Source organism: Pezoporus wallicus, unplaced genomic scaffold (genome assembly GCF_028554395.1).
Source record: "Pezoporus wallicus isolate ANWC-B61680 ecotype Strahan unplaced genomic scaffold, APGP_CSIRO_Pwel_v1 contig_12129, whole genome shotgun sequence".
Classification (NCBI taxonomy): domain Eukaryota; kingdom Metazoa; phylum Chordata; class Aves; order Psittaciformes; family Psittacidae; genus Pezoporus; species Pezoporus wallicus.
Window position 1 is genome coordinate 496,218 of NW_026642642.1, and position 14,197 is coordinate 510,414.

Here is a 14,197-nt window from a genome sequence, read left to right on the forward strand (position 1 = left end):
AGCTCTGCCTGCAAGTCTCTTGGTGTTGGGCTGCTGCCTGCAGAGAGGTCTGCCCTGGCCTTCCTCCTTGGGAGACGACCAGGGTGGATGAAAGTAGGAGAAAAGTGGGATCTCCCTTCCTGACCCCGGCTGCTTGCCAGTGAGGTTGCAATTTGAAGGCATCTTTGGGTTGTGGTTGCCCATGCTCCCCACTACCCGGCTGTTCTCCCAGCTACCCAGCTGTGCTCCCATCGTCCCACTAAGCTCCCCACAACCCAGATGTGCTCCCATCATCCCACTGAGCTCCCCATTACCCAGATGTGCTCCCATCATCCCACGGAGTTCCCCACCACCCAGATGTGCTCCCATCATGCTGCTGAGCTCCCCATTACCCAAATGTGCTCCCATCATCCCACGGAGCTCCCCACCACCCAGATGTGCTCCCATCATCCCACAGAGCTCCCCACCACCCAGATGTGCTCCCATCATCCCACGGAGCTCCCCACCACCCAGATGTGCTCCCATCATCCCACTGAGCTCCCCATCACCCAGCTGTGCTCCCATCATCCCACCGAGCTCCTCATCACCGTGCTGTGAGAGCCAGGAAACTGAGTTTGTCTCAAACACTCTTAAACCGAGCTTGCCTCAGACACCATTTACATTCAACCATGGGAGGCCTGCAAGAATTATCATAATCAAAGCAGACAACAGGGATGTTGGTTTCAATTCTGCATAGGCAGGATCATCCCAGTCCCCTTGTCTGAAGCTGATAACCCTCCACAGGGCTGTGAAAAGTGCTGACTCAAAGGATGGGGTCAGATAGCGAACACACTATGAGGGACAGCAGCCACCCAGAACCCCAGCTTTGGAACCGTGCATTCACTAAAGTACATCCATCATTATCACAGTGATGCCTCTCTGCACTTTGCACGCAGTTATGGGTAACACCCCAAAGAACCCGAACAGGCTCAGAGGGTGAGCTCCCACTGCTGCAACACCCTGGGTAATGGCCAGTGAGATGCCCCTGGATCCATGAGTGGCGACTATCTGCTTGCAGCTTCTCTTATCTTATCTCTCTCTCCCCCTCTCCTCTCTCCCTGCATTGATCTCTCCAGGAATAAACACTGGGGTTTGATAAGGAGTTTCAGGGTCAGGCCTCCTTTGTGCCTTCATTCCAATCAGGCGACTCATCTATTGATTCTGGCCAGGTCTGAGTCACGGATGTGTTCCAACCAGGCCAAGACACCATCCTTGCTTCCCTGCCATCCTGCTGTGCTCCGCACTGGAAGCTGCAGCCTTGTCCCTCCATCCCCCATGGGACTCCATGGCACCCATTCCCTGAGCCCTGGGGGTGCTGGGGCCATGGGGCAGGCTGTTTCCCCACACAGAGAGGGGCAGGAGGGGGATCGTGGTGAGGGTGCCCTAGGATGAGGTACAGCAGGAGGCTGACTGCAGGAGTGTGGGGTGCAGAGGGGGTTACAGAGCTTGGGGTGGCATTGGGGGTGCAGTGGGAGACAGCAGCCTGCAGAACCGGGGACCAGGAAGGGTAGGTTGTGTGACAGGGAATGTGGGGTGCAGTGCAGTGTAGTGGGGTGCAATGGATATGCAGTGTGGATGCAATAAGGATGCAGTGGGGTGCAGTGGAGTCCAGCTGGGGTGCAGTGCGCATAGAGTGCTGTGCACAAGGGGTGCAGAATAGTGCAGTGGTTTTCAGTGGGGATGCAATGGGTGCAGAGGAACTGCAGTGGAGTGCAGCTGGGGTGTAGTGGGATTGCAGTGGGGTGCACTGGGGTGAAGTGGGAGTGCAGTGGGGGCTCAGGGGTGTGGAGTGGGTTGAAGTGGGGATGCAGTGGGGATGCAGTATGGGCAAAGTAGGATGCAGTGGGGGTGAAGTAAGTGCTCAGTGGAGGTACAGTGGAATGCAGGGGATGATGTGCGGGTGCAGCAGGGTGTAGTGTGGTGCAGTGGGGATACAGACAGTATGGAATGGGGATGCAATGAGGGTGCAGTGGGTTGCAGCAGGGTGCAGTGAGGTTTAGTGGGGTTACAGTGGGGGTGCAGTGGAGGTGCAGTGTGGTGCAGCAGGGTGCAGCGGTGTGTAGTGGGGGTTACAGAGGGGGTGCAAGGGTGGTACAGAGGGAGTAGAGTGAGGTGTAGTGCTGTGCAGTGGGGTGTAGTGGGGTGAAGTAAGGTGCAGTGTGGATGCAGTGGAGGTGCAGTGGGATGCAGCGGGTGACATGGGGTGCAGCAGGGTGCAGTGGGGGTGCAATGGGATGCAGGGGCGATGTGGAGGTACAGTGTGGTGCAGTTGGGTGCAGTAGGGATGAAGTGCGGGTGAAGCGGAGTGCAGTGGGGACTCAGAGGGGCAATTTGGAGGTGCAGTGATGTGCACTGGTGTACAGTGGGGGTGCACTGTGGTGCAGTGGGATGCAGTGGGGTACAGTGTGGTGTAGCATGTAGTCTGGTCCAGTCTGACCCACAGTTGGGGCATCGCCACCCCTTGCACTGCCCCCCCAGAGCACAGTGTCACCTCTCAGTACCAACGGGGTGAGACCAATCGGGAACTGCCCCATAGCCAGAACAGTGGTGTTTGTAGTGGGTGGCTGGGCAGGCAGGGGGTGCTCCTTCAAAGACACCCTCTGGCACTCACACTGCCCCTTCTCTGCCCAAACATGCCCCCAAACACTTGGTCACAGGGGGATGTCAGGGGGCAGTGGGGCACGGTGGGACCCCAGACCCTTTCCAGCAAGCCCCAAGCCCTAGGATGCAGGCACCAAGCGGTTACAGCAAGGGAATTGGGGTTGGCACCAAGTGGGTGCAGTGGGGAAGGGTCTGAGCGAGAACCCCCCCCCCCATTGCTGGGGTATCCATCTGAAATGACCCCTGTGCCTGTTGGGATCCCTCCTGCTCCAGATACAGGAATGTGCCTGTGCTTCAGCGGGAGAGCGACAACCAGAACATGGGGTAAGCCTGGGGAGAGGAAAACAGGCTCCTTTGGGGATATGTAAAGGGTCCAGGGTGGAAATGGAGGTGAAAGCAGCAGATCCCAGCACATTTCAGTGCTGCCAACTGGTGGTCCAGGGAGCGTGAGGGTCCTGCCCTAGGCAGCAAGGATGGGGATGGATACGGCTCCTTACTCCTCCACCCCAGACAACAGCCTGCAACAGGGCAGCCACAGCACATCGAGCAGTCCCCCTGTACCCTGTCAGCCATGCAGACCCCAGGGCAGCTAAAACTGACCCCTGGGGTAGTGTGGGGAGGATTCCTTCCTGGATTTATCCTGCTCTGGAATAAGGCAAAGCTGCACTACTCTTGATCCTCTCCTTCCCACGTGGCCTGCCCAGCCCAGAGCCTACCTATAATGACTATAGGAATTGGAATAATAGAATAGAATTGCCAGTGGAGCTGGCAGTGACCCCCCTGTTCCGAGCCACCGCTGGCACACCATGTCCTGAATGTGATGCTGTGTGCCTCCTGGATCATTGTCCCATCCTGCAAAGCAAGGGCAATAGGAGTGTGATCCCAACAACGGCCCTGAGAGCACCTGTGTCATGGAATCACAGAATGGTTTGGGTACGAAGGGACCTTGATATCACCCAGTTCCAACCCCTTGCCATGGGCAGGGACACCTTCCATAGAGCAGGTTGCTCCAAGCCCTGTCCAGCCTGGCCTTGAACACTGCCAGGGATGGGGCAGCCACAGCTTCCTTGGGCAACCCATTCGAGTGCTCACCACCCTCACAGTAAAGAACTTCCTCCTTATATCCAACCTAAACTTCCCCTGTTTAAGTTTGAACCCACTACCCCTTTTCATACCACTACAGTCCCTAATGAGAAGTCCCTCCCCAGCGTCCCTATAGCCCCCCTTCAGATACTGGAAGGCTGCTGTAAGGCCTCCACACAGCTTCTCTTCTCCAGGCTGAGCAGCCCCAACTCCCTCAGATGTGTTCTTTGCTTCCCTGTTCCTGATGCTCAGCCCTGCGGCTTTCCCACTGCACCAGTCTCCTTCTCCCCTCACTCACACTCACTCTTGGGAGAGGATTCACTCCTCCTCCTTTGGACTTCCCAAAGGTTTCCCACAGCAGAGCCTCAGATGTTCAGTTCCAGGAAAAAGCAGTTTAATAACCGAGTGTGGTGCGGTGTGAAGCCCAAGGCTTCAGCAAATCTAGCTAAGCAAGTAAAGCTAAGCCAATAGCTCACTAAACCACAAAAAAAAAGGTAACTCTAAGTGACTCAAACTATTTTAAACGTACTTATTTAAGCTAAATAACATCTTTCAATAGTCCTCCCTTTGTTTTTATTAAGCATTCCTGCTAATATGGTGAACAAGCTTCACATCTTTCAAATCATGCAATCATTCTCAACAGTTTCACATACGAGGGGACTATTCTGTCAGTAACAGGTACAACATGGCCAGACTAGACCACCATTCTCTTTTATTTTATACTTAACTATCCTGTAGTAGTCACTAGGGCTGAGATAGCATTAAAACATTCCATTTCATTCATGGAGTGAGAGCCGCCCTGAAGAGGAGGAGCTGGGGGTGCTGGTTGATACAATGCTCCAAACAACCCAGCAGTGTGCGCTCGCAGCCCGGGTCAGCTGTGTGCTGGGCTGCATCAAAAGGAGCATGTCCTCGGCATGGGCTGGGCACTGTATGCCAGCAATTTCTTTAGGTAGTTGGATTGATTCCAAGTTATATATTTATTCTCCATTGGATAGTCCCTTCCCTGGTAATGTGATAAACCCTTGTCCTTTCCATAGCATTCCAATTGCATGACATACCTCAAAGGCATACCAAGACTCTCTACAAATATTGACTCATTTACTTTTTCCCAGATGTATTGCACACATTAAAGCTGCTACTTCTGTTCCTTGTGCACTCATCATTGCTGGGAGAAGTTCAGCATCTATTACATGTCCTTGGCTGGCCACTGCATATCCAGTCTGTCTTCCATGCAGGTAATAAGAAGAGCCACCTGCAAATAGAGTTAGGTCTAGATTCTGCAAAGGAACACTGGTTAAATCTACTCATAGTTTATTTGAAGTGTCCATCACCTGCTTCCACTGTTATTCTTCATTTTCAGGTAAAGGCATCAGGGTTGATGGACCCAAGGTATTACATCTTTTCAGAATTACATTATCCGCCATTAAAAGGATCAGTTTGTATTTGTGTGCCCATTGTGTTGATAAGGCTTGGGCTGCATATTGTTTTAACAATATTTGCACCTCGTGTGGGATGTAAACTGCTACAGGGTGTCTTAGAATGAGGGGGCAGCTTTTCTCTAACATTGTGGCCACCGCTGGCAGTGATTTAACACAGACTGGTGCTCCTGTTGTAACCAGATCTAGTTGCACAGAGTAGTATGCAACTGGTGTCTGGAGCAGTCCTGATTTCTGTGTTATCACTCCACTGGCTATTCGTTTTTGTTCATGCATGTGTACACTAAAAGCCTTTGCATAATCTGGGAGGCCAGGAGCAGGAGCTGATGGCAAAGCCCCTTTTATCACTTTAAAAGCTTGTTCCCTTCCCAAACCCCATGCAATAGGTTCCACCTCCTCGTTTCTTGTTGCTTTATAAGAATTCTGTAATTCTCCTAACCCAGGAATCCACGGTCGACAAAATCCCCTCACAATTGTTCCTTTGTAATTGAATGCAGAAGCATCCATCTTTCTGGGTCTATTCTTCACTGTTCTTCCCTTAGGATAGACCCTAAATATTTAACTTCCTTCTGCACAGGTAGAGTTTGGAGGGAGATGTGTGATGACCTTTCTCTGCTACAGCAGTGCATAGAGGTATAATATCTTTTACATAGGCATCTTCATCTTTACTTGCTATCAGTGTGTATCAACATCTACGTGTTGTACAAGAGCTGATTCACTCAGTAGTTTTATGTCTTTCAAATAATATCTCAGTATTTGCAAAACTTATGTGCAAGGTGCCATATATATATATATGAGACCTTGCAAACCCTTATGGAAGACATGACCAGGTTAATTGTTGTCCTTTCCACATAAAGGCAAACAAAAATTGGCTGTCTTCATCTGAAAGGACACTAAAAAAGCCAGCAATTAGATCAATCACAGCAAAGTATCTCGCACAACGTGGTACTTGCAGAAGTATGGTAGAGGGATCATGCACCACTGGATGAGGAGCCATTGCATGCTGATTAATTACCCCAGATCTTGCACAAAACAGTCTTTTGGATACTTATATTCATCTAATCTATTCTTTTTAGTGGGACTATAGGAGTATTATATGGTGACTCCTTTTTCAAAATTCCTTGGACTAAATACCATTTTATTTACTTTTGAATGCTCTTCTCAGCTTCTTGAGGAATAGAATTATGTTTCCTCCCTTGTTTCCATGTTTATAGGTTGGGCTAAACTAGTAATGCCACCTCAGTGCTAGTTTTACTGCACAGCTTTGTTGGTACTGATTTCAGCACTCCAGATACTTTTGGTTCATTTTGTAAGCCTTTGGTGATCACACTCATCCCCATAATTATTAAATCCATCTCTTCAGGTGACAAATGTAATTCAACATCCAGAGCCTGCAAGAGACCTCTCCCTGGCAGGCACTGTGGGGAGTCCTCTGCTAATACAAAATGCTTCCATATACTCATTTCCTATTATTACTAATGAGGGCTTAGTCAAATTCTGCTCCTTTTGTCCTGTGAGTCTATGTATTAAAATTCTCTCTGTAGTCCTAGAGGCTCCTGGGGTAAAATTCAGAAGGAATAATGTGTCTCCTGTATCTACCAGGAATTCAACCTCGCACCCTTCAACTTCACTTACAGTATGACCGTGTGGGTCCAATTGTATTAACCATGCATTAAAAATGTCTAACCTTTCTAGTTGTCCCCAAAAAATCCACAGGTTCTTATCCTCTCGTCATTGTGGTTTTGAGTCTTCCTGGTGAATTCTCCCGGGTCCTTCCCTTCTGCCCTTTCTCATGGCCAGAGTGGACATTATTGCTTTATATGTCCTAAATTCTCACAATAATAACACTCCCTTCCAGTAATCCCTCCCATTCCTCTTTTCCTATGTCCAGGTCTTAGTTCAGACCTCATATCTGGGCTTCTCCCTCCGAGGTCCAGGTCTTTCACTGGTAAATTCCTTTCTAAAGCCACAGCCAGTAAAATTACCTCCTGTTCTTTTGGTTTTTTCCTTTCTTTAATCTGCTCAGCTTTTTGCCTTTCCTCGCCCCCATCATGTACAAACACACTAAAAATCTTCTGCAAATTCTCTCTCTGACACCCAGGCATGTGTTCTTTTTAGTATTTCCGTATATCGGGGGATGCTTCATCCACAAAGATGTTAATTGCAAGTGCACCATTAAAATTCTATGGTGTCATTCCTCCATATTTTCCCAAAGCTTGACAAAGCCATCCCTGGAAATCCCTAGGATGCTCGTTGGGTCTCTGCCTGGATTCTTGTACTTTAGTCCAGTTCATTCCTCATTCCCCAAATGCTCTGATAGCTTCCACTGAATTCTGGAGCCTTGTCTGACAAATGCCTCAATTCCCTATGTTATTATAGTCCCAATTTGGATCATTTGCTGGCCTTGGGTTTCTGTTACCTCCAATTCAGCATCCTTATTAGTTATTTTATCTCTCTCATCTGGTTGGAATAATTCCCTCCCAACTGGGATTGTGCCCAGTAGACATGTTGGAAAATAATTGAGCACATTTCCCAGCATCCTCGCTCTGTCTTGGCATTTTTAATTCCCCATAGAGCCAAGTCACTAGGATTCCAAGGTGGATTAGTAAGAAGATGCACTACAGGTGAAGCTCTGTCTGCTGCCCCAGTGTCATGGCAGTGGGATTACGCAGTACATTAGAAGCCATAGAGTAGAGTCCATCAGCCAGCAGAGCAGAATTGGAAGACAGAGACGGAAGATTAGGTAGGACAAGTGAAGCTGAAGACAGGCTGAGAAAGTTGAGGTTGTTCAGCCTGGAGAAGGCTGCATGGTGACCTCATAGCAGCCTTCCAATATCTGAGGGGGGACTGCAGGAATGCTGGAGAGGAGCGCTTCATCAGGAACTGTAGCGATAGGACAAGGGGTGATGGTTTCAAACTGAAACAGGGGAAGTTCAGGTTAGATGTAAGGAAGAAATTCTCTACTGTGAGGGTGGTGAGGCACTGGCACAGTGGGTGACACCATCTAGTGTGAGGCATCCATGCCCATGGCAGGGGGTTGGAACAAGGTAATCTGACTGTCTTTTCCCAAACCAGTCTACGATTCTATGATTATCCAGAGCTTTGTCCAGGCCAATAGGCTCAGCTACTGCAAGTGTTACCTTTGGTAATGTCTCTTTCATCCTTCACCCGTGCTATGCATTTTCTCCCCCACCCCCGAACATGCCAAACAGACCAGTAATCCATGTGTCCCAGGAACCTATCCTCTAGCTGCTGTCATAGAAAGGTAAGTCTGTGCTGGTTGAAAGAACTCTTGTGGGGGCCACTGTTCTGCCAAGGTCCCATCTCTAATTATAATTGGCCACTCTTCTCAACACAAAATATCTGTGATAGATCTGCTGTACCAGAAATTCTCTTTCAATTTTGTATTGCCTCAGCCGAGGGTGCCCCCTTCTTTGTGTGGGTTATATTCCCCATTACCAGCAAAAACAACTGTCAGGGAAACTCTTCCATTGAGTCTCCAGGTTCAGACACCCTTGCTTTCTAAACTCCCCTCAGAGAGGAGTTGAGGTGCAACTGGATCCTGTCTTAGTCCCAGACTTGGTTAACAGTTTATGTCTAAAGGATTGTATTGCTAGGAAGGACTTGATCCCACTGCTGTGTGCGCTTTACACTGATCAAGCCACACACCCCCAAAGCTGCAGCAAAAACTTCTCTATCTGCACTAAATGACTCAAACTATTTAAAACTTACTTATTTAAGATAAATAAACATCTCTTAAAGCTGCTAAAGCCCCCAGACTTGGCAAAACACAGAGTCTTGGCATTAAGTGCAGTCGCCCAGGACCTGAGCCTTGCAAAATCCTTCTCATCAACTCCAAATGTTGAAGGAGAGGTTTACCATGAGTGCAAGTGTGACTCTCACTATAACCCCACGCACACACCGCTTCCACCTCCTCATGCCTCTCCCTGTGCAAGTGGTTGTCATTCACACCCAAGAGCTTTCTCCTAGGATGCTGAATGCCCAACCTGCTGCCAGAGATGGGTCTGCAGCCTCTACCAGCAGGGTATCTGGAGGGATGGACACCTCCAGACATGGAGATAACCCAACTGGCCCTTGGGCAATACTCTGTTGTGCTTTTAAACCCAATATGTTTTTCAATAAAAATGGAGTCACTTTCACCAGCAACTCTTAACTCAGCATAGGTGGGCGAGAAGGCAGTGATGGAGTATTTGAGTTCATGGTCATGCCCTGAAGGTGTCACACGCTGCAGAGCAACAACCAGCATCTCCCCCCTCCAATCATCCACCCATCTGGGATACAACACAGGACTGATTAGGCAGAAGTATAACTCCAGATTTGAGCAAAGTGGGAGAGGGCATTTAAGGACAAGGGGAGGAAGTTACTTTGAAGTGTATCAAGATGATTATCTTGATGTCAAAAACCTTATTTCTCTTTCCTTAATGAAGCATCTCCCCCCTTTGAAGTGGATCCTCCCTGCACTGCGCCTGGCTGTGGCTCCGGAGCTCTTGCACAGATTCACCCTCATCAGAAGTTAATTTCTCTCATGTGATTTCCTGGAAACAGAAAAACAGCCTCCATGTTGCAGCAGACAGGATGAAACAGAAGTGAAGCTCAGGGATGAGTGCAGACGAGCTGCCTTTGGACCCATCATGCAGAGAATGGGGTTGGGAGGGTTTTTGAAGGCAGCCCTAAACTGGAGCACACCAGGGGCCTGAGACTGAATTTGGGTTGAAGGCAGGGTGCAGGGAGATGTGTAGTGTCTGGGAGCACCTGACACTTCCCCACCACAACCCCTGAGCCTCGGGGTGTACTAAAGCTTATGGGGTCCCTTGAGAAAAGCTGGGTGTTGTTCTAGGTCCCCTCCAAGCAGGGAGGAAGCCTCCAGCTCATCTTCCCCTCAGGAGATGCCTTCAATAGGTAATTAGAACAACAATCCGCATGGGCTCGCCCAGGATTTGTAACTGTGCTGGAAGGAGATTTACTGACTGTGGTTGAGCAGTGGGGCAAAGCACCTCAGGAGGACACGCTGCATGGAGCTCAACAGGAGCTACTGCTGAGCCAGGAGCCTCTGGGTTGCACTTGTTCCAAGTCCATTTAATTTTAGCCAAAACACTCCTCCTTGGAATGTGGAGCCCTGGGTTCTGTCCCTGGAGGTGGGGAAGCATCTTTATCTGAAATTAGAATAAACCATAATATACCCCTCGGTGTAGGCACCACTCACACTCCAACAGGGAGGTTCAACGTGATTTTTTAATACAGCTTCCGCTGAGAGCACTATTCATACATAACAACGTATTGCTTAGCACTTGGCTCTCTCCAGGGAAATTTTAGTGGTGGTATTTGAATGGGGCGAAATGTTTTTTATGAGAAAACTTTAATCTGCAAGCCATAAAGGGAACAGTGGCTTTGCATCCCATGGAAAATGTTCTCAGCCTCCACTAACATGGTTTTATCTTCCTCTGCAGGCTGGCTTCTTAAGATAAATTTATCCAGGATTGCATTTGGCATAGCAGTTTGATTTCTGCTGGTGCGAGGCTGATTTCTCATGAGAGTAACTGCCTTAATTTCCTACCACAGCCAGCACAGCTGCACTTTGTACTTGTAGACTTTGTTCTCGCAGTTGCAGCCCACGGGACATCCTTCCCCTGCCCGCCAGCCACAGTACACCAAGGCTGCTCCTCCAGCAGCATCCCTCTGTGTTGCTGCATGGGCCCTGGGTGTCTGCCCTGGGAGAAATAGCTTGACTTTGCTGTCCTAGCACAACCGGCAAAGCCTTGCAGGACACGCAGGTCCTACCCCAAGACTCATTTGAAGAAGGTAGGTCCAGGTCACAGCACACCCCCAGTCTCTTTGCTACAACAATGCCTCAAAATTGGCATTGCAAAATTATTTGGTTTTACGCTGTGGCCAAGATCTTCCCCAGAGACTTTTTGGGTGTTGTTTTCCTCTGGGTTTTTTGGGGGTTTGTTCTTTTTTTTTTTCCCCATGTAACTTCATCCCCTTTCCAGTGCTCTCCATTTTGACACAGCTTTACCTCCTTGAGGAATGACCTTTCCCACCCATCCACCCACTTCTCTCCTTGGCCAAGCTGGCTCTGCAAATCTCATTAAAGGACGTGCTCGTTTACTGGAAGTCTCCAGCATGCTGCTCTGAGCAATTCTCATGCTGTCTGCAGGCGCTCTGCCCTCCTGGCTGCTCTATTAATTTCTTTTAGCAAGCTCCCTGATTTCTATGCAGCTCTCTTGATGAAGTTAAGCACGACTCAAAGTGGCTTTTCCGCTTGGCAGAACAACTCTTCAACAACCCTCTTCTAAATTGCTAGGGATAAAGTCCCAAGTCCAGCCCTCCCTTTGAGTTCCTGCCCTAGCCTCTCCAAGAAACAAATTACCAGCAGCTAAAAATCATGATGCTTTGCATCACCACCATATTTGCATGGTCTCCTTCCCCTTCCCTGCTCACTGCTCACCTCCAGCCGTGCGACCTTAGCAGTTGCTCTTTGTCCCCTGCAATGCTTAAGTCCCTGTGGGTACAACTAAGACATTTGCCCCTCATCTCCATGCTTCTGGTACCAATACCACGATGCAAAACCAGGCATGCTCTGCTGCTTTCTCACATTTCCAGGTCCTGCGGCACAAGATGCTGCTGAGCAATGTTGGGTCCCCATGCCCTGGGTCCACCTCTGAGCTCCTTGTCCCTGCTCTGGGCTGGCTTTTGTCATGCTCAGCTCTGTCCCAATTGCACAGGACAGGTACCCATGGCATGGTTCTGCCCTGGAGCAGGCACCTGGGGAGATGCCCCATGGCAGAAGCAATGAAGGAGCATGCAGTGGGCCTGTGCTTGCTCTGTCTATAGTTGTATCTCCTGCTTGCGGGAGCCTGGCTCCTATCTGGCCCTCTCCCAACAATCTGCAGACTGTGGCTGAAGCCTTGAGGGGTGTCTGACATGAGAAGAGGGCTGGGTAAGGCAGTGGGGAGGGTGGAACACAGTGCTAGGAGTGGGGAAGAAGAGGGGTGCGCAAGCAGGCTCTGTGTGCCTTCATGCAGGAGAAACGGGGTCCCTTTGCATGCTCAGAGCTGCTCCCCCGAGGCTGACCATGGTGGGGACACTGTCTGGGGTCTGAGGGATGGCAGGGACAGAGCAGGGCAGGCAGCTCCAGCGCCTGCGATCTGTGCAGTGATGCCAACTATGGGTGATGGATGGGTCTGCACGGGGAGAGCGGTCGAGGCTTGCGGCTCTGATGAGAAAATCATCGAGTGGCTGGAGGCTGCAGCAGGCAAATTGCTAAAGAAGAGAGCCGCCGGGCTGTTCTCCCAGGTTTTCGTCATCCCCAGAGCAACGCAGAGACAGCCCTGCACGGCCAGGGAGCAAGCTCTGGCTGCTCCCACTGCAGGATTTACGTTGACTGTGGTGAAAAGGTTTTGTCTCACTGGGACCTGGCGTCACAGCAAACAGGAGGGGTGAGGACCTCCCAGGGAAGTAGTGGGGGATCTGCTGCCTCTGGCCATGGGGTTTCATTAAGGATGCAGGGAGGAAGCATCCTGTGGTGGGGACAGAGCAGGATTACCTACATACCTGTCACTGCAACCTGCAAAGAGCATGCTCATGGACCACCGACCAAGCCGATGCACCAACAGCCACCCTGCCACCCAAACCTCACCACCCCTTGGGCTAGTAAATAGCAGAGCAGCCTCGTGCACCCAGATAAACCCCCAAGGCTGGCACCTCTCTCACCAGCCCCCAAGCTGCCTGCTGGAGTGTGCACGGGCAGGGAGAGGAGGAGGATGTTGTCTCCTGCCCGCACTCACGCAGCCCGCTGAAGGGCTCAATAATTCAGGCCTGGCACATTAAAGTTGCATGGCGTGCTGTTGCTGTCTGCAAGGACAGACTGCACTGGGGCCACTGCCCAGTGAGCCTGGCCCCACAGACATGGGCAGGCAAGTGGGTCCAGCAGCCCCACAGCAGGGGCAGAGTGTGGGCAACGAGCAGAGCATCTCTCCGGTGGGATTTAGAGGTAGGATGAGGTTGTGGAAGGAAGCACGGTCCTGGATTTTGGGATGTGTGTTCCCTGGGAGCATGGGGATGCTATCCTAATGGTACTGACATTCCAGGGCTGGGATGTAGGAGACTGAGCTGAGGGTGATGCTGTCTCCAGGACCATCCCCTTCTCCTGCATGACCTGTGTCCCCCACAGCCTCCCTGTCAGGACAGAGGCCACAAAAGTTTGTGCTGCCCCAGGCATCACTTCAAAGCCCTTCTCAGCTGTGTCCATCCCCATGTCCCTGCAGCCACCTGCCCTCACAGGGCCCAAACACCCCCATCCCTCCCCAGAACAGAGGAAGCAAAGCTCTTCACCGGCTGTTCAGGGAGTCGGTTGCTATGGAGATGTCAGATGTACCTGGTTGTAATAGGGACACTGTTGCCATGGTTGTGTGATTGCTGTGCCTGGTGGAGGCAGGGATAGAGCATCAGAAGGTTGTTTACACTGAGGGGGAGGGAGTCACAGAGATCCCAGCTCTCTATGAGCAGGGAGGAAAGCCAGAGGCCATTCTTCACCCCAAGCACATCCCCATGGGGCTGAGGCTGGAGACAATGGGAGTGAACCATCAAAGCTCACCCAGCCCCACAGGGATGGACAGGTCGGTACTTCCACCCCTGCAATGAAGAGGAGGTGGCTGAGGGGATGCAGAGTCTGCCATGCAATGTCCCAGTCAGGCTTGATGGGACACAAGGTGCCACACAGTCTGTACTGGGTGTCCTACAGGAGAGAGCACCCTTTATCGTGCTGGGTGCCATGAGCACCGAGCACAAACCTGTTGGTGCTGCAAGGCTCCATGTCCTATACTCACACCCCACCACGATGCTCCCTGAGCTCTGCAGGCTCCTGGGCAGGGGGATGGTTTCTGCCCCACTGGGGCTGGGGTTGAAGTGAGGAGGGGGAGCCCCAGCTGTCAGTGGGCAGCCTACAGCAGGCCCCATGGGACGAGATGGCCTGGCACAGAGTGCCTGAATCCCCTCCAGTGCTGCTTGGCTGAGCTCCCTTCCCTGGAGCATGG